Consider the following 15556-nt stretch of genomic DNA (forward strand, 5'->3'; position numbering starts at 1 on the left):
AGCTTTCTGCTCATTAACTGCACTTGTAGACGTGCCCACAGAATAGGAAGGTGAGGGAAAGGACACTGAATCCTGGGATGCTCTTAGGACTTCAACTTAGGCAGCTCATCTGTGGGGAGTAGCTACAAATCAATGGAACATAAGCTGGGTAAAACAGATCACAGATAAACCTGCCCTGCAGTGGCATAAATTTAAGTTGCCTAAAGTGTGCTTAAAACTAGTTTCAGATGTTAATGTGTGAACAATCCATGGGTTAAGAGCTCCAGAAGCTGCCTAAAATTAATGTGCAACAAGGCCCTAGGTTTAATTTTAAGTCTTGCTGTAGACTCTCTGTGAGACCTTGGCCAGGTCATTCCATCCAGCAGGCATCTTAGTTCCTGACCTGTAAATTGGAAGTTAATCCATCGTAAGGATCAAGTACATAAATACATGCTCTGTGCTCATATATGCATTTATCATAGCAATATACTGAAGTGCTGCTATTTAAGAAGAACCTTATATTCTATAAGCTCTATATTGTTTACAATTAACTTCTGTTTAAAGTAAGAGAGGGGAAGCAGCCACGTGAGAGCTTTATGTACCACAGATAGACAGCATTTTAAATTGTACAGCATTATTATGCAAACATTTGCTATTGAATTGTGCCCCCAAATTATCATCATCATTGGTGATCTCTCATAGTTGAAGATGATTACTCCCACAGGTCAAGTATGGGGTTGTAATGAGTCCACGATGACTACGAAGGCCAATACTAGAGCCACAGACTCTGGAAAATGTCATAGGTGATGGTTAAAGGAAGGGTCAGACCATGGATTTTTTGGTCTTGTTTTCTTTCCTTCCATAGTAGTTTCATAGTTTCATAGTAGCTAGAGTCGGAAGGGACCTAGGTAGATCATCTAGTCTGACCCCCTGCCTTGGCAGGAAAGAGCACCAGGGTCAGATGACCCCAGCAAGGTGCTCATCTAACTTCCTTTTAAAAATCCCCAGGCTAGGAGCCTGCACCACTTCCCCTGGAAGCTGGTTCCAGGCCCTAGCCGCCCTGACTGTGAAGTAGTGCCTCCTAATATCTAATCTAAACCTACCCTCCGCCAGCTTGTGACCGTTATTCCTGGTCACTCCTGGCAGCACACGGGGGAACAGGGACTCCCCCAATACCTGCTGATCCCCCCTGACCAGTTTGTAGCAGGCCACAAGGTCCCCCCTTAACCTTCTCTTGTGGAGGCTAAACAGGTTCAGGTCCCGTAGCCTCTCCTCATAAGGCCTGCCCTGCTGACCCCTGATCATACGAGTGGCCCTCCTCTGGACTCTTTCCATATCGTCCACGTCCCTCTTGAAGTGTGGCGCCCAGAACTGGACGCAGTACTCCAGCTGCGGCCTGACCAGTGCCGCATAGAGGGGGAGGATCACCTCCCTGGACCTGCTCGAGATGCATCTGTGGATGCATGACAGGGTACGGTTGGCCTTCTTGACTGCCTCCCCACACTGCTGGCCCATGTTCATCGTGGAGTCAATGACGACTCAAGATCCTTTTCCGTCTCCGTGCTGGCAAGAGGGGAGTTCCCCAACCTGTAAGTGTGGTGCCGGTTCTTCCTCCCCATGTGCAACACCTTGCACTTATCAGTGTTAAACCCCATCCTATTCTCATCCGCCCACCGTTGCAACCTGTCAAGGTCAGCTTGTAGCCTATTGCACCCTTCTAGTGCACCCACATCCCCCCACATCTTAGTGTCATCAGCAAACTTGAACAGGGTGCTTTCTACCCCCTCATCCAAGTCACTGATGAAGATGTTGAACAGTGCAGGCCCGAGGACCGAGCCCTGCGGAACCCCACTGCCCACGTCCTTCCAGGTCAAGAAGAACCCATCCACTACCACCCTCTGGGTGCGGCCCTCCAACCAGTTAGCAACCCATTTGACCGTGTGGGCATCGACACCACAGTCTCCCAGCTTTTTGATGAGGACAGGGTGAGAGACAGTGTCGAAAGCCTTCCGGAAGTCCAGAAAGACTACATCCACAGCAACCCCTGCGTCTAATGATTTGGTGACCTGATCGTAAAAGGCCACCAGGTTGGTCTGACAAGACCTGCCACTGATGAACCCATGTTGGTTGCCCCTGAGCATGCATTCCCCCGCAAGGCCCTCCTGGATGTGTGCCAGGATAATTTTTTCAAAGAGCTTACCTGGGATTGAGGTAAGACTAACTGGCCTGTAATTTTCCGGGTCCTCTTTTTTTCCCTTTTTGAAGATAGGGACCACATTGGCCCTCTTCCAGTCCTCCGGCACCTCACCAGAGCACCACGAGTGCTCATAGAGCCGCGCCAGGGGTCCCGCAATGACCTTGGCCAGTTCCTGTAGAACCCTAGGGTGAAGATCGTCCGGACCAGCGGACTTGAACACGTCCAGCCTCTCCAGAAGTACCCTAACTAACTCCTCGCTAACCCCTGGCCCAGGCGTGTCTCTCCCGGGGCCCGAGGGGGGCCCAGCAGGGAGGTGGCTGAACTGGTCCCTACTTAGGAAGACAGAGGCAAAGAAATCGTTAAATATGTTAGCTTTGTCATCTGGCATGACGACTAAGTTGCCCATCGTGTCCTGCAGGGGCCCCACATTACCCGGGACCCTCTTTTTACCCCCTATGTATTTGAAGAAGGACTTCTTATTGTCCTTAATCCGGGAAGCTAGTCCTATCTCCATCTCTGCCTTGGCCTTCCTGACTGCCCCCCTACATCCTCGGGCGACTGTAACATAGTCCTTCTTGGTGATGACCCCATCCCTCCATTGGGTGTATGCCTCCCTTTTAGCAAGGAGACATTCCCGGATGCTCCTAGTGAGCCATGGGGGTTTATGTGCCCTCCTGCTCCCTTTGACCCTTGTTGGGATTACCTCCCTTTGGGCATGGAGGATCGTCTCCTTAAGGAGCAACCACTCACCTTGGACATCTGGCTCCCTTCCCCTCTGGGTCCTCAGCGCTTCCCCAACGATCCTCCTTAGCTTGTTGAAGTCAGCCCTCCTAAAGTCTAGGGCTGTTGCCTTGCTGCAGCCCTTTGCCACCTTACGCTGGATGGTGAATTCCAGCAAGCGATGATCACTGTCTCCCAGCTGTCTCCATTTCTGTCATTTTTCTGCCTCCAGAGTGAGATGGTTTTCCTCAAAATAAGATGTACCTTCTCTCACAAGGCAGCGCCATGTAACCCTGTCCCTGGCTAATTTTTCCCAACTTGTGGTGTCAATGCCACACTTCTTAATGTTCACCTTGAGGGTGTCTTTGAAGTGTTTCCTCTGGCCCCTGCGTGTCCCCTGTCCAGAGGTGATGTGTAGGGGGTGCACGTGCACCCCCTGAGCATGGCAGTGCACTCCTTATAAAAAGGTGTCACTGACAGTGTCGGCAGTGCCTGTGGGCAGTCGCCACTCACCACCACCCCCACCCCCACCAACACCACCAGTGGTGTCTGCAAGTGGTCAGCAATCCCTGCTGGCCACTGCCAATGGTGCTGGTGGCATCTGTGGGTGGTTGCCAACCCCTGGCTGGCACTCACCACCCCCTCCCTTCCTGCCACTGACAGCGCCAGTAGCATCTGTGGGAGCTCCCGCTTACCACCACTGAGCTCTTGCTGCTGCTGTACCCCCCCAGCCGCCAGGGTACACATCACTCATGCCCTCGTCCTTGGCTGACTTGGGAGTATAGCAGTTGTTTTAGTAAATGTACGTCAGGCATGTACACACAGTGCCCTGTCCACTGCAGCTGATGTTGACTAATCAATGCTTTCATACTGATGGTGTTAGTGTGGGTGAGGACACTGGCATTTGTGTGATGGTCCTTCCACTTTATGCCAAGGATTTTCCAGAGTTAGCCTTGGTGATGGTATTCCAGGCTTTTCAGGTGGTCCCTGTAGGTCACCCAAGCTTCACAGACATAGAGAAGAGTTGGGATTACCACAACCTTATATAGTAGGAGCCTTGTTTGAGTCCTGATGTTATACTGGATCTCCTCACTCATATTGGCCTTCTTTGAATGATGGCTGCCAAGGTATGCAAAGTTTTCAACATTCGCCAGCTCCTGTCTGTCAATGAAGATCTTTGCCAAGGAGTTGATTGGCTCAGAGCAGGCTGGTGAAGCACCTTTTTTTTCCGATATAAGGATCAGTCCCAGGTATTGGTATATTTGTGAGAAGCAGCTAAGAGCCATTAGCTGGTCACCCTCCTTATGTGCAACAATTGAGGCCAAAGTAATTTTGCTTTGGTACACAGGTAGGAGAAACTGAAAAGGTTCCCATCCATCCTGTACTTGATGCTGATGCCATGCAGCAGAGAGTCATGGATGAGCATCTTGATGACTACAAGAAAGATGAAAAATACAATTGATATGATCATGCAGCATCTTGATGTCTGTAAGAAAGATGGAAAACAAAACTGGTGTGCTCATGCAGTCCTGCTTTATGTCAGTTCAAATGGCAAAGGGCTCCATGGAAGAGCCACTGCATAGATGGAGGTAGTCATCAGGTCATGAAGGAGTCTTAGGATGGTCATAAATTTCCCTGGGCAGCCAAACTTCAATAAGATCTTCCATAGAGCCTCATGGTTAATAGAGTCAAAGGCTTTGATCAAATTGATAAAGGCCACATACAGTTCCTGGTGTTGTTCTTGGCATTTTTCCTGGATCTTCAAGGCTGCTAAAATCATGTCTGTAGTGCCTCTCAAAGGTCTGAAGCCACACTGAGACTTGGAAAGGATTTCCTCAGCAAGAGGAAGCAGTTGGTTCAGCAAAATTTGAGTAAGGATCTTCACAGCAATAGAGAGGAGGGCAATACCTTGATAGTTTACAAAGTCAGACTTACCTCCCTTTTTAAAAATGGTGACAATATTATTATTCCTTAGCACAAATTTCTTCAGCGTTCCAGATTTTGAGAAACTGTGTGGAGCTTGTTGGTTATAGTTTCCCCACCAACTTTGAAGACCTCAGCTGGTATGCCATCAGAGCCAAATGATCTATTTTATCTCCGAGTGAACTATTTCAGAGGTTGGTAGACTGGCAAGTGCTTTCCTTACTGGATGCTACAGGATGGATTCAATGGTTTCATCAGTTACTGTCAATTCTTGGTTCAGAACCTTTTGGTAGTGCTCCTTCCAGCAGTTTTTGATGAACTCGTCTTTGAGGAGCACACTGCCATCTTCAGATCTAAGCAGGGTGAGTCTGCAACACAGCCTTGATTGTTCTCAAGAAGCTCTGCATGTCATGACTGTCAACAAATCGTTAGATTTCTTTCACTTTCTCTTTCCACCATTTGTCTTTGAGTTCTCAAATCTTCCTCTGGGCTTCAGCTTTAAGCTGTTGAAAAGTTCCCTGCTTCTGAATGGATGTGGGATGGTTTTCCCAGTCACAGAAAGCTTTTTTCTTCTCATCTAGAAAGGTTTTGATCTCAGCATTGTTTTCATCAAACCAGTTCTGATGGCATTGGGTGATAAAGCCAACTGATTCCAGGCAAGCCTCATGGATGGTATCCTTTAGAGCTTGCCAATTTTTCTCAGCACAAGTATTATCATTTTCAATCCTAAGTTTCTTGAATTTCTTGCTGAGATATGTTTGGAGGGTCTTCACAGTGTCTTGAGTTCTGAGGTATTTGATGTTGGACTGTCTTTGGACTAATATGGGTTGCTTTCAATGTTTCAGTGCAACCCTAATGGACATGATTGATCTCACTAAGCAATGATTGGTTCAGCAGTCATTGGCTCCTCTCATAACATGCATGATATGAACATCTTTTAGATCATGCATTCTTCCAATGACATAGTCAAGGAGGAGCCATTGTTTCAACCAGGGGTGTTGCCATGTTGTTTTGTAATTGCCATGTTGTCCAAAGATAGGGTTAGTAATGACAAGCTCATGCTCTGTACATTTACTGAGAAAGAGGATGCTGTAGGAAATGGCCTTGCCCACTCCTTCCTTCCCAGTGATGCCCTTCCATGTGTTAAAGTCCCAGCCAACTCTCAAGGAGAAAGACCTTATCCTCTTGCAGGATGACAGTCAGGATTACATCAAGGTCAGCATAAAACTGTTTTTTCTGTTCTTCCATAGAACTGAGTATTGGGGTATATGCACTGATGACAATAGCAAACAAATTGTTGCTCAGTTGTAGGTGGAGAGTCATGAGGAGCTTGTTAATGGCAACAAGGAATTTGTTCATATGGCTGACGTTTTGGCTCTTAATGGTGAAACCAATGCTGTGCCTTTGCGTGTCGTTTGCGGGTTTTCTTTTCCACAAGAACATATGGCTACCCTGCTGCTTCCTCAGATGGCCTTTGACTGCATATCTGGTCTTGCTGAGAGCAGCAATATCGATGTTCTATTTTGAGTGTTCTTGGGCAACAATAACTGTTCTACATTCAGGTCTGTCATTGTTCATTCAGGTTGTCTATTAGGGTTCACACATTCCAGGATGCAAAGGACATTTTTTGGTTTTGACCACAATTTGAGTGATCCTCCTGGAAAGCAGCTATCCAGTCAGGTAAGATATGGGGGGACAGCCTATGTCTGGGGCACCTTTTCTAGCACCCTCCCCATATGGAATGGACTGACTTCCCAACCCCAGTGCGATGGTTGGGCTGGGGAAACCAACTCAGCCCTGAGTTCCTTCCCCCAGCACAATGGTCAAGTGAAACGTTGAAACAGCATTCAGTTTCACTTTCGATGAAGTGAAATGAAACAGCTGTTTTGACTTGAAATGAAATTCAAAACAAAACACTATTGCATTCAAACCTTGAAACTCAAGTCAAAATGGAACAGTGCCTTTTCACAGAGCCCTAATATCTATCCATACCATTGTTAAGGCTCCAGCCTCAGACTGTTGCTGAGGAACAATTGGTGGATGTTGTCTTCCTGGACTTTTAAGAAAGCTTTTTACACTATTTATCAACACATTCTCTTAAAAAAACTAGGTGACTGCAGCATTGATGCCTACACAGTCAGATGGGTTGCAAATTGGTTAGACGGTCATACCCAGAAAGTGGTGATGGATGTGTCATTTTTGAGCTGAAGGGATGTGGGTAGTGGAGTCCCCCAGGGCTCAGTCCTGGAGCCTGTACTGTTCAACATCTTTGTCAGCGATCTGGATGTGGGTGTGGAAAGCATGATGTCCAAGTTCACTGATGACACCAAGATGTGGGCTGAGGTGGGCATGCTGGAGGGGAGGGACAGAGTCCAGCTAGATCTAGACAGGTTACAGAGGTGGGCAGATGAGACTAGAATGGAACTCAACACAGACAAGTGCAAGGTGCTGCATCTAGGGAGAAGGAACCAACAACACACCTATAGGCTGGGGAACACCCTTCTTGTCAACACAGTGGCAGAAAGGGATCTTGAAGCCATTGTTGACTCCAGGATGAACATGAGCTGGCAAAGCAAGGAAGTGGTCAGTAAGACTAACTGCACCTTGTCATGCATCTACAGATGCATTGCAAGCAGGTCCAGAGAGGTGATCCTTCCCCTCTATGCAGCATTGGTCAGGCCATCCTTGGGGATGGACTTGCTGGACTGAGTGAGTGAAAAGGAAGGACCTGGGGCATGATCTGGAAGAAATCTTCTTTGACAAAGCAGCACTAGGAAATCACAGGACTTTCACAACAGGCCTATTAAATTTATGGCCTGTAGGGCCTGTGATATCATCCAGTCTGACCTCCCATGGAGATTACATTTCCTCCTATTGGTCCTGTCATGGGTTCAATTACTTGTGCTTGCCTGATATGTATCTTCCATAAAAGCATTGGTCTTGGCAGGAAGATACTAAGCAATGAAGAATTCATCACTGCCCTCATTTGTTGCTTCAAATGGTCAGTCAAGCTCAATATTAAAACCTGCACCTTGTTGCTGAATGCATTGTGTCTGAGATGTTAGACATGAACTTTGGCTTTCATCTTCAGGTCCCTTCTGACCTCCTAACCTACACAGTTGCCCCCTACCTACAAAGGTAGAAGTCAGAGTCACTTAGAGAAAAGTCTCTGCTGTATTAATGCATCATCTGATTGGCCCCCAGAAGAATGTATATAAATGGGGTGACCCAGTGCACAAAGTGGGAAATGGCTTCAACCTCAGGCTGGGCTGGCCAGTGTCAGGACTTCAGTCCTGCAAAGTGTGTTCCACTGTGCTATCACAGGGCCTTGGAGAGGGCCTCAAGCTATTGGGCAGTGGGACAACATGTCAAATCCTTTGTGATGTCATTAAATGTTGACTCCTTTTCAACTTCCTCTATTTGCCTTATTCTTGCTTTCCTCTACCCTGAGAAGAGCAATGTTGTGTAGCAGTTTTCTTTTTGCTTGGTGTCAAAATGATTATGCCTGAGTTTATGGATTGTGAGGAGCAAGGCTTTGAGCCTATGGAATATGAGGAGTAATGGGAGGAGCTGATCGATTGTGAAAAGCAAGGCAAGGAGTTAACGGATGTGAAGGAGCAGAGGCATGAGCCAGTGGTGGGGAGGAGAAGGGGGACAAGGCAATCAAGAAAGAACAACAGAAGTCTGAAGTGATGGAGAGGGATAAGCACAGGGATGAGGTGATGGAGATGGATTAGAACGGAGATGGTCAACCTGCGACATGGGTGTCACAAGTAGCACAAGCAGTGTTTGTCTGTGACATATGGCAAACCAGGGAGGGGATGGACAGCTCAACAGAAGATACAGCAGGAAGCAGAATGCAAAGCAGCAGATCAGGCAAGAGAAAGAGATCAAAGTGGCATCAGGGAGAGTATGGGGTAAACCTGCCTAATGATCTGGACCCCATTGGATTACAACAACTCCCTCTCTGGTTTAAAAAAATGACTTTATTTACAGGAGGCTTGAACAGGGAAGCTTCACTTTCTGTTCTCTCCTCCTTATGGTGGACTGTGGGAGCTTTGCTACTATGTGTTTAGTCTAAGCCAGAGTTAGGCAAAATGCCCTGCAGGCCATTCTATCCGGCCCATGGGGCCCCTAAAAAGTTTAGACAATTAATATTTATCTGCCCCTGGCTGCCTGTCATGCGGACCTCAATGGCTTGACAAAACACAGTAAGCAGCCTTCTGCCCGAAATAATTGCCCACCCCTGGTCTAGGCTGTGGGGTGCTATGCATGGGTATCCCAGTTTAATGGGCCCTGTAGCCATCCCTTTTCTAAGGACCTTGCTACAGGTCTCCAGTCTCTCATTGTATGATTTGCCTTCCAGGCCCTTTATCGTGTTTTCACACATGGTTGGACCTTCTCTAATTTCTACACATTCTTTTGAAAATGTGGAGGCCAAAACTGCACACAGTACTCTAGGTGAGGCTTAACCAGTGCCAGAGTCATTAAGACCTGATGTGCCAGGCCCAGTAGAGAGGCATTATCACCTCCTCTCTCTTTCATCTAGTACTTTTTTGATGCAGCCCAAAACCCCATTTGCCATTTGCAGCTGCATCACACTGCAGACTCCTGTTGAGTCTGTGATCTACCAAGATTCCCAGATCCTTCTCTGTAGAGCTGCCATTCAGCCATGTCTCTCCTGTTTTGTTATGTTTTTGATTCTTCTCTCCAAGGAGCAGCACCTTGCATTTTTCAGCATTGACCTTCATCCTGTTGACTCTAATCTTTTTTTCAGGCTACCTGGATCCTTCTGAATTGTGCTCCTGTCTTCCAGTGTTTTTTCAATCCTTCTCAGCTTCATGTCTTCTTCAGAGATGCTCAGGAAGCAATCTATTCCAGCATGAAAGTCAAAATAAACATGTTGAGCAGCTCTTGGCCCAAGACAGGCCCCTGCAGGACTCCTGCCATTCTCACATGGATACATTTAAAATTGATCCTTACTTGCAGCTATTAAGTCAGTGACTCTTCACCTTGTAGTAGTTGTCCAGCCTACATTTTTCCAACGTGTTGATTCTTCTCTTCCTTACAGTCAATGGTGCAAAGTGCAAGTGTAAGTCTGACAGGGCCCCAACAAACTTACTAGATGGCTGGTGGGTGGCATGAGCCTGGGAAAAGGAGAAAAAACATACAGGCCTGCTTGACAGGACACCCATCCCAAATAGAGGGAGCATGTGGTACTGGGAGCAGCTCAACATGAAGCAGCTTTGATCCAGAGGATGAAGCAAAGTAAGAAAGAAGAAAACAGCATGCTGTAAACTTGGACTCCAACTCAGATAGATGGATCTGTGAAATTTGTAACAAGCTGTGAGTCTCTTGAATTGAGCTGCTAGCCACAAGCAAATTCATCAGGCACCTGCCTAGACTTCTCACACATACACCATGATTCAGAGGATCAATGATTGCCTATGTATACCAGCTGCAGCATACTTAGTTGGATGGGTCTGAAGACAGAGGAGAACAGGGCATCAGCCCAATTCTCAGCAGACAAATGTTCACATGACCAGGAATATTGGGAACATATTGGTGGTTGGGACATGGCAGGAAAGCTATGAATTGACTCAGAAGTTGGAACTCCTTGTGTACCTTGAAAGCCAGCTTCTCCTTTCAAAGACTTGGGGGCTGAAAGGGAATCTTACACTGCCATTGCTTGTGCTGTAATTAATTTTAGGCAGAAAGACACAGCGGACCTTTTTAGTGCACCAACATTTTGCACTAACATGTAGTGTACCCACAGTCACTGGCAGGAAGCAATGGATTACCCCAGAGAATTGTGTTTCCAGGAAGCAGATGCTGATTTAACACAAAGTAGAGATTCCTCCTGAACTGGAATAGAAATGCAGCATTTTTCATCAATGTACTGGTGCGCCAGAGGATACTCTGAGGAAACGTCCAGGTCCTGAGGGATAATCTGAAGAATGATATAGAGATGAATCCCTGTGTCTGTGGAAGAGAGCAAGCAGTTCAAAGAAATTCATAGGGAATGTTAGCCTGGGATGCAGATTGTTTTGGGGTTTTTTTCCCCTAAATTAAACTGACATTCTTTTTTAAAACACATGACTTCCAAAGTCCAATGCCGGGATAGAAGAAACAGCCATGGATCTGTTCTTCTCTTCTTTTAGTAGCTAGGGCACTCACCAGGGAAGCTGGAGGTCTTGGGCTCTAAGCCTCTTTCACACAAGGGGGATTGAACCTAGGTCTTCCTGACCTCCCAACACAGCCCTAGAGGAACCAGTAGCCAGAGCCAGCTCTGCTTCTCTTTTGAAGTTGGCAGCCTGGACAGCCACATGAGGGAGTTCTGTGGGAAACATCTGGGACCAGGAGGAAGGGAGCAAGAAAGATAGCATGTGCTTGGAAGGGGAGGGGGCTTTGCCCAGTGGGGCAGAAATTTCCTTCTGCACTGCCCTCCATTCACTGTTTGCAGGGACTATGTTAGTGGGTCAGCTTTGAATGGCATGCCAGAGAAGGGTGAGGCTAATGGCTGACCTGTGGTTGGGCCATCAATTATTTTTAAACAGGAAAAAGAACATACAAGCAATGGGAAAGCTTGTTTTTTCTCCAGAACCATGTGGAAGAGGAATGAGACAATGGCAATAGAAAGAGAGAGCACCTAAACAAGGATGTGGTATCAGGATCTATGTCAAATGTGGACAGCGACAATGTGGAATCTGTCACACAACATTTCTCTTTGCTAAGAAATTACATGTTTTTGTTAGAAGTCTATATATGCCCCTTTCTGTAAAAGGGTCCTTTTCTGGACCTTTGCTTCCAGTAAATTACAGCTTACATTTGGCTCACTCAAGCATAGCTGCAGAAGTTAATACCCATTAGGTCTTTAGCCCCAGATGGGGGCAGATTCTAGCCTAAATAAGCTGGGAGCTACCCAAACATCTTGAGAACTGTTGTCTGCTGCAGTCAGTGCGGCTGATAGTAAAACTAATGATCTGCCCATCCATCATCAGCTTGCACATCTGAAGCTGCCAGTTGACTGCCAGATACTCAGCAGGGGTCATCAGCTGTTCTGCCAGAATCATCAGCTGCTCAAACAAGTTTCTGAAATTGTCATACTGCAACATTACCAAAAGGACCATATTGTTACTTGAAGCTGATATAGCTATAGCAGCTGCCCCTATTGCCCAAATCCACTGTGGCATCAACACAGTTCTTGCTGGTCACTAGAATTATTTCAGCCCAACTTAGCCTTATCTGACAGCCTGAGCCATCAATCGAATCAATGGGAAATGCCAGAGTTAAAACCAGTAGTGAGCTTTGGAGCCACTGATGATTGCTGCTCCCATTGGCCACAATGGACTGGTGATTGTTAGCAATAAAAACTTCACTTGGATGTCTGCCTGGTCTTTGGAGATTATGTAGCTGGGTGTGTTGTCCACTGGTAAAAACACATGGCATTGCTCACATTTCATTTTCAGGTCAAACAATCTTTCAGAGTCCCATTCACCACCTACACTTTTCTGTTTGTGCAACAATCAGAGTACAGTTGTGGGTTGAACTGCTTAGAGCAGGATAGATCCTGTGCTTGAGCAGTGCTGACAGGCTTAAATTTATCCATGCTGTTAGCATTCATCTGTAGCATGATGGGTATCTGTTCCTACCACTTAAGTCCTTTTGTTTCGTCCAATATCGTGACTACCATGTGGCATAAGGGAAACAAACTTCTCAGCTAAGTACAGAGAGTCAAAAAGCCCAAGGCTGGATTGATTCAGTCTTTGCAGGTTAGTCTAAGATGTACAGATCAAATTGAAACAGAAGTGAACCTTTGATTCAGGAAATGCAGCCACATGCCTGCAGTGGCTCAGGCCAGAAGCTGGGGGAGGGGGAGGTACTAGAACACAGCTCTCTAGCTGTGCGTTCACTTCCTTTTCTTGCTGTCCCCAAGGTCTCTAGGATTTGCAGTCCACAATCACAGAAGCAGGACTCTACAGGGTTGTTCATCACTTCCTCTTCCTGCTTCCAGCTGCCTCTGGGATTTGTAGTCCACAGTTGCAACCAGCAATAAGTTTGAGCAGGGGGATGGGGTGTTTAACCCCCCTCCCTGGCCCCAGCCCCCAGCTGGGGTTTGTCTGGGGCAGGCAGTTCCCCCACAGTAGACTGGGCTGCGCCCCCAGCCAGGCTTGCCCTGCATCAGCCAGCCCACACTGCTCCAGCTAGGGAGCAGAGGGGTGGGGTCAGCCCTGCTCTCTGGAGCAGACAGCACAGCCCAGCCCAGGGCTGGAAAGCATGCTGGGATTCTGAAGGACTGTGATTTAAGTTGAACCAGGAAGGAGTCTAGGACAGAAGTTTCATAAACTGGTTTGACCCAAATCAGTTAAGTCAACCTGGATACTTGACACATGGAAGATATCAAATTTTAGCCAATTTTTAAAAATGAAATCTTCATAATTTTACAAAGAGGAAGCAAGCTTTACCACCTGAAACCTGAGGCCCTGCTCCCTTTGTTCAAGGTAATTTGCATCATCATAGAGCCCAGAGACATTTCACCACATAAGAAATTCCTGACCAAAAGAGCATTCTATCTTTTTACTCTTTTGTGAAATATGAAATATCATAACCAGAAGGAAATACAACTTGGAGGTAAACAGACTATTCCAACTTTTCTCTGAGCCTAACCTGCATAAAATGAACTGTGCCAAACAGGAGATTTTGCCACACCTTTAACTCTCCTATTGTGGTGGACTTACAGGTACAGCCTGGTGCACCTTGGGCTCAGAGAATCTTCTCCGTGCTTGGTGGAGCCTATCCACCAACTGGGTAACTGTTGGGAGGGTCTTTGCCCTGCCCTTACTCAGGGCGAGAGAGAGAAAGAAAAAAAAAGAAAAGCCTTGGACCTGGTTCAAGACTGCACTGTGCTGGTCAGGCAGAACTTCATGGGGGGGCAGAGCCTCTGAAGAGAATAAAAGGAGCTGAGTGTTCAGCACATGGCAGACATGTCGAGCTATGAAGAGAACAGTGAGGCTCAGAAGAGTTGCTCAGCAGGGTGAAGCAGTAGCTCAAAGGCACCCCCAAAGACTTCTGTTGGCAGCAGGAAGCGGCAGATGGCTCCAGTGGCCAGGCTCTCAGTGGGCAGCACAGCGTCCAGACCCTAGGAGCTACGCAAGCTTGCTCAGGTCTGCAGCCAGAGACACGGTGCACAGAGCAAGACCCTGGGAGCCGTTTGCAGAGGCTTAGGTCCTCAACCCCCAGCATGAGGCCGGGAACTCGGTGCAGAAGGCGCTGCACAGAGGATGAGAAACCCTGGGAGCTGCTTGAGGCAGCTTAGATCTACAGCTGCTAGCACTGGGGCAGCAGCTTGGTGCAGATGACACTGCACAGAAGGTCTGGGACTGAACCTTGGTGCTGCACAAGGCAGCCCAGGCATCCATCCCTGTAGCAGAAGGCAGAGACTTGGGTGCACATGAGGGTGAATCGTGCCCTGTGCTGGCCGGTGGACCAGAAGGAGCAGAGACAGCTGGGTTGCAGCAGGAGGGGTGCTAGCTTGCCAGCCAGCAGAGGCAGACCACCCACCCAGGACCCTGGAGCTGTGAGTTACCTGGGAAAGGGGATTCCCATGGGGGAAGGGAAAGTTACCCTGGGTAGTGAGGCTGGAGGGGAAGCCTAAGTGAGGGAAGGCTCCCCAGGTCTAAAGTCTCTCCCTCTGGGCCTGTCCCTGAAGGTAACAGTGGAACCTGGAGAGCGCTGAGGATTTCCCCTCCCACTGGTTACTGGAGTGCAGCCAGTGGGCCACTTGAAGGGTTTGGGGGAAGGGGCTTAAAAAGTTAAAGTTAACCTGATGTTGATGCGCCTTATATTTTGAAGGTGAGCAACTTATATGTTGTAGTATTGTGTCTTATATTTTGTGTACTTCTATATTTGTATATTGATAGTCTAATAGAGTTTATATCCCTGCCTGGGGAATCCACTGGGACCCCTTGCTGTTACTTCCCTGTGTTTATCTGTCACTTACCTACAACCCTGATGGTAGTGACTCATTTTAGAGGATAAGGTTTATAGTTATATATATAATATATATAGATACTGTTATACATATATATCTGTACATATGTTTATATTTATGTCTATTTTTTATCCATTTTTGCAAATAATAATAAATTTGCACATAGTTAAGTTCCATATTGTCCGGGCCTGGCTCCTTTGGGAGAGAGGGAAACTGGGTAGTCTGCAATTTTGCTCACAGCACCCCTGCCAGCTAACAATCCCCTTCAATTAGAGAAGGGAGTACATACCTGTGTACACCCAGGCTAAACTATGAAATATGAACTTTAATTTCTACGTGGGAGAACTTCACAATCTTTTTACTATGCCTGAAGAGGGTGTTTGTACCTGAAAGCTTGCAATTAAAGATTTTTTTTTGCAAAAATTAGTTCATCTAATAAAACATATCACCTCTACCACGAGTTCTGATTCCTTTTGCCTCTAGACCAGTATGGCTCCAACATGGCTACCTGACTTAAGTCTGATACTATATTCAACCAAGTTAATCTTAAACCAGTTTCAGCCATTTTGAAACTGGTTTATGTGCACTGAGCTTCTGTTCTGTTACAGTTTTAAACCAATTTCTGATCACTTAAACCAGTTTATGTGTGACTTCTGTCCCTAGTCCTCTTGTCTAAATGATATGTGTTGAGCCTTAAGTGCTCCTGTGCCTGCTCTCGCCAGTTTCTCATCCTGATCAAATGAATG

Source organism: Crocodylus siamensis, chromosome 2 (genome assembly GCF_052110815.1).
Source record: "Crocodylus siamensis isolate JL-2025a chromosome 2, ASM5211081v1, whole genome shotgun sequence".
Classification (NCBI taxonomy): domain Eukaryota; kingdom Metazoa; phylum Chordata; order Crocodylia; family Crocodylidae; genus Crocodylus; species Crocodylus siamensis.